General features: G+C 27.4%; 1 long non-coding RNA gene across 1 annotated transcript; it reads right to left on the bottom strand.

Annotated features, from left to right (window-relative positions):
* Positions 1-2,546: 2,546 nt before the first annotated feature.
* LOC149890543 (uncharacterized) lies at positions 2,547-4,274 on the bottom strand. Its single transcript, XR_016451081.1, has 6 exons — positions 4,211-4,274; positions 3,788-3,811; positions 3,630-3,653; positions 3,399-3,540; positions 3,290-3,313; positions 2,547-2,799 (listed from the first exon to the last, which is right to left on the bottom strand). It is a non-coding gene; the product is annotated as an uncharacterized LOC149890543 (long non-coding RNA).
* Positions 4,275-6,000: the final 1,726 nt, after the last annotated feature.

Raw genomic sequence — 6,000 nt, 5'->3', positions numbered from 1 at the left:
TGGGAACATATTCTAAATTGGAAAGTAGTCCTAAGTACCCTAAATATCCGGGTGGTTATCACTTTGTTAATGAGTTTAATGCTCCCAAAAATTTTGATAATAATTATTGTCAGAGAGTAACAGGATGGTTTCAAGTAGTATGCGATGGGAATTATACTTTCTACATTTCTTGTGATTACTTTTGTGACTTGTATTTAAGTGGAGGCATTGATCCTGGCAACAAAAATAGTATTATTAGTGATAAATCATGGTTTGAGATTATAACACTTTACAGGTAAGATATATGATATGAAAAAGCTTGTATACTTATTTGAAGAAGATTATGACCAAGCGGTCCTGTTTTTTGAACTTATCGCCTGAAATCAATATGGCGTAGTAAAGAAACTTTAAAAAATAACTTTTTGTGATTGTTTAGAAATGCTTTAGGCAAATTTTAAAAAACAACTTTTTGTGATTGTTTAGAAATGCTTTAGGCAAATTTTAAAAAATAATTTTTTATTATTTTTTTTAAATGCTAAGGCTCTTTTGATCTGATTTTGTTTATAAGCTTTTTGTCAGCACTTTTAGCGTGCTTAGCCAATCAACTTAAGAAGAAATCAAACTCAGTAGCAAACTTCTCTTCATAAAACTTCTAAATGTTATTGGATAGCCAATATTGGATTTTGGCTATGCATAGTATTCACTTGATGTACAGGAAATTTACTTTTATCTTTTCGAGCACTTTTAGTTGTTAGTCGCAAAATGCGTAATAGATTATGATTGGTTTCCTTTTCACTTACAACTTAATGATTTTTATTCATTTATCTGCAAAGTTCATAAGCTTCTTATTTACATGATTGTTTGAGAAGAAAAGTTGCGTATTGAGTCAAATGTAGTGCTTTTAAAAATTTTTTTGATTTTATTGTTATTTACCGTCGGATTTTCTAAAAAATATCTATAATTATGTTTAAAAGCGAATTATCATATTTACTAAAAAGAATAAAAAGCCATTAAAAAATTTTTACCCAAGACATTTTTATTCTTAGACTAGGAAAATAGCTTGAGATTAAGATTGGACTAACACCTTTTTTGTTATATTTTCTCAATAAATTAACATTTTAAAATGAATTTTCGCGTAAGTGTGTCAAATTTTACTACAATTATGAAAAACAAAACAAAAATTCCCTTTTAGGAGTAATTACTCAAAATTTTGCTAAAATAATGGAAATGATTGACTCAAAAGTAATTGGACAAACTAAATTCTAACAATGTTGATATAACTTAGACTATTTTAACTTTTTTTTTCTGAAGGCAGATTTTTATAAAATATTCAATGATCAATAATTTGCTATGGGACATAATAAATATTTACGCGAGGCAGTAAAAAGTTAATTGTACAAGCAATTAAAAACGGTAAGACTGTGCGACAAAGTTCAAAAGATATAAACATTCCGCGATCAACAGTTAGTTATACATTAAAAGTTTTTCAACAACGGAATCACTTCCAAGTTTAAACAAAGTCAGGACGTCCAAAATCAACAACTTTTCGCCTAGATAATGTTGTAGTAGGATCTTCAAAGGTAGATCCGCGCAAGAGTGCCGAAGAAATTCATAGAGAATTTACAGAGTGGCACCAAATTTTTTGCTCTTATGCAACAGTAAAACGTCGCTTAAAACAAAACAACCTTTTTGGCAGTCGTCCTGTTAAAAAATCTTTTTTTTTTCTGCAAAAAACGTCCAATAGGTCTTCGAAATGATGTTAAGTACCAAGTTCATGCAATAAAATATGGTGGTAGTTCAGTAAGGGTTTGGTCCTGTTTTAGCGGTGATGGAGTAGGTCAAATCTATCCAGTTCAAGGTATTATGGACCAAAACATTTATAAAGGAATAATCAAAGATATAATGCTGCCACATCCAAACGACAAAATCCCAGCAAATATGCTTTCAGCGGATGCCTAATGCGGATTGTCGCTGCTGGCTAAACGATGATGGAACGTTATCTCAATTTGTGTTGGCTTACCGCCGTTGGCTGAAAAACGGCGAAACGCTTCGTTGTGGATATTTTTTAAATCAGCATGCCAGCTTCGGTAAACACATGGCGATACATAGTTTTGCCAACACAAATCCAGAGTTTGCTTTCGGATAAGATTTTAACATTGTTATAATCTTATAGCTATACTTATAGCTATAAGATTATAACAATGTTAAAATCTGGAACACCATCGTAACCTTAAAAAATACAAGTTTTTCACACGAAAGAGTGTTTTTCTGATAAAATATGTTATCTTTATACACAAAAAGTTAATCTAATTTGCTTCCATTCCATTTCCAAATATTAGTGATCTTTTTTAGATTAAAGGGTGGACGTCTTTGTTATGTTTTAACACCCTCGTAGTGAAATGTTACATTCTTAAACATATTTAAACCTAAAAAACTCTTATTATATTTTGTGTTAAAAAGTTTAAATTATATTTTCTTACTGTACATCATATACAAGTGGTGTATAAATTGACATTCGGGGCGGGGCATGTGCCACGCTTAACGCCCCGCCCCCGCCCCCCGCCCAGTCTTATCCAATCAAAAATATTTTTTTTAAATATATATGAATAAAGGTTTTAAATAGAGTTTATGGAAAAAGAGAAATAAGTATTCAAGATTATTTTACTATGTTAGTTAGGGAAGGGGCATATGCTACGCCGAAATTCCCCCCTCTAATTCTTATTTAAGTTTGAAAATGTTTTTAAATTGTGTTTACTTAAAAAGAGAGACATAACTTTACAAATCTTACCACATTACAAGATGCAAGTTGGAGTATCCACCCTAAAAATAAGCCAAAGATAAAATAAATTTAAAAAATTTTTAAAATACAAAATATAACAAATTTATGTCTTGGCTTTTAGTAAATGATATTATTTAAAATTCCAATAATGAAACTAAATAAATCATTTTTAACAATAGACACCACGTGAAGGTAAGCCAGAGCTGTCTATCAAAAATGTTTTGCAAGCTACACAACTTGCTGTACCATATTTGCAAATAATAGTTTTTAAACTTACTAGTTGTAGTGGATTAGTACTTAAAAGCATTATGTAAAATTTAACATAAAAAAATTAATTGTGAAAGTGATAGGCTGAATAAATAATATGAACAACATATTAATCTATGATATCTCAAAAAATGTTAATGAGATTGGTCATTTCATTCTACTGCACTTTGAGGGATAACACAATACTAATCCATTAAATAATGTATATAAATAGAAACATAAATTGAATAATCATTCAGAAACATTTCTAAATCATAAATTTACCAGCAGAAGGTTGTGCATATGTAACTAAAGATAAAAAAAGTTTTTATAAAAATTTACAATTTATAGGAAAGGTGTGTACATGTTTGCAAATAATAGTTTTTAAACTTACTAGTCGTTGTAGCCAATGAAGATGTAACTATAGGTTATCAAAGTTGTAATTAAAAATAAATACTGTAATTGCCAAGATATGCATAAACATAATGAAAGGTAAAAATTTGTACACATTCCACTTATAGCAGATGTAGAAGGAACTAAGGTAAAAAATTATTTAATAAAAAATTTATATTGCAATCGTCAAAAATATATACACATATTAAATAGTAATAGTTATTAAACTTACCATTTGTTGAAGACGAGGATGTAACTAAAATTCAAAATTTGTAATAAAAAATAAATATTTCAAAATAATGACTTTGAAGTTGGTATTCTTTGAAATCTCTTCACAGATTAAAAACTAATTCAATAATAAATAACATATACAAACTGATACAAACTTACCAGCAGTAGGCCGTGTAGATTCGACTAAAAATGTTAAAAAAATTTTACACAATATAATTTGAAATTGTCAACATCAAGTTACAAATGCAACAATCGTTAAAGCTGTTCTGCTTAAGGTGCAACAACTATACTAAAAAAATGAAAATAAACAATGAAAATATAACTATTCAAATATAAAGACATTTTTATAAGCAACAAGCTAAAATTAGGAATGGTTATAAACTTATGTAAACAATAAACACAGATAAAGATAAGTATACAATAAGTAAAGAACATTAACTTAAGTTTTTTAAGTGTTTCTATATATAGGAAGATATTATAAATGTTTTATTTATATTTACTTAATTTTAACTATTTTCTCTTTGTGATTATGTAAATGTTTTTTTAATTAATAAACCCAATATTTATGTGACTTATACTTACGAAATCTTAAAAAATCTACAAAAAGCTGGGTAGGATCTAAACAAGAAATAAATGTTAGACATGCTTGTATAATGATTTAAACAAGATGCTAAAAACAATCATCTAAAATTAAACCTTATGTTTCATGTAATATATAAGTAAGTTTAATAGCTATTACTATTTAATATGTGTATATATATAAAAATTTTAGGAGAAAAATCTCAAACATTTTTTTGCTCATGTTCTTTTTCTAAGAAGAAAAAATATATAAAATGATGATCAGCCTTTATATTAGCAACCTTTCTCAATATTAAGTTCTTGACGTCCACCCATAGTTTCGAATACGCTCAAGCATCTCTTAGGATTGTATTAGAAATTAAAAGAGTTCACTAGAATGTGTTAAATGAAAATTATAATCTTTAAAACAACATTCAAACCTATTAACAGAAAATATATATTACATGAAAATGATTTTTGTTTTCATTTTTATTGTTGTTTTTTTATTGTTGTTTTTTTATTGTTGTTTTTTTATTGTTGTTTTTTTATTGTTGTTTTTTTATTGTTGTTTTTTTATTGTTGTTTTTTTATTGTTGTTTTTTTATTGTTGTTTTTTTATTGTTGTTTTTTTATTGTTGCTTTTTTATTGTTATTTTTTTAATTTTATTTTTTTAATGCTGTTGTTGTTGCTGTTAACATTTTCATACTTAGTAAATTGTTTTTAATTTTATTTTTTTAATGCTGTTGTTGTTGCTGTTAACATTTTCATACTTAGTAAATTGTGTCTTACTTACCTGTACTTACTTTATCCAATCTGTGATACGTAGACAACATCAACACTTCTTGTTTATCTTTCCATTTTGATACAACGATTCCATCTTCATTTTTTTTTCCTACTATATCTCCTAACATGATTTTCTACCACTAGAAAACCTTTTGGTGTGTAAAAAAGGTTTTTTGAAAGGGTTCTATTAGAAACCCCTTTAGCATAGGGTTTTTCGTGGTGAAAAAAAAGAAGTCAATAAATACCGAGTGTCGTTTATTGATATCGAGTTATTTACACAATGTTCGTTTATTGATATCAGTTTTTATATGTTAATTATTATTGAATTAGTTTTTAATCTGTAAATAGATTTCAAAGAATACCAAAAAATGTTGAAAATGTTGTTTATATTTTTATTGTATGTCATGAAATAAAAATAAGCTTAATTGCTTTCTTTTTTGCAACCTCTGTGTGTGTGTTTGTGTGTGTTTGTGTGTGTGTGATACAAATACAAAAAAAGTTGTTTTAGTTAAAAGATTACCTAAAGGTTCAATTGAACGAAGCTTTCCCGTTATGCATCACTTACAACGAAATGTCTGGTGCAACGTTGTCTAATACTCTAAATATATAACTAATTGGCTCACCATTAAGCGGACGGGAGATTTTAAATCGATGTAAACACTTTCAAGCTAGCGTTGGTGCTGCTTTTAAATAATATTTTAGAAGTAAAATTGTGTCAAAACATGTATATAGACATTTTATGTCGGCAGAAATTTTCACAGACATAAATTTATTTCAAATTATGTTAATAGATTGTATTTTTTATAGACAGAAAACATGTCTTTGACATATTTAACAGATAGCAACTCTTGGAATAACTTTTAATGTAGTAAAAAAGACAGCAGAAAAAAAGTTACGCGAAGTAAAAATTCCGTTAATTTAACCAAAAAAAAATTTTTCATTGATGCATAATTGTTTTAAAACACTTTGAAGTTTTAGCTGTTTATAAAAACGTTGTAACAGTTTATAAAAGTCGAAAAATTATCATTGC

The sequence above is a fragment of the Hydra viridissima genome, unplaced genomic scaffold (genome assembly GCF_058129835.1).
Source record: "Hydra viridissima isolate aposymbiotic clone 2 unplaced genomic scaffold, HvirCarnegie_v1 scaffold_3, whole genome shotgun sequence".
Classification (NCBI taxonomy): domain Eukaryota; kingdom Metazoa; phylum Cnidaria; class Hydrozoa; order Anthoathecata; family Hydridae; genus Hydra; species Hydra viridissima.
This window is presented reverse-complemented; position numbering and strand designations above follow the sequence as displayed.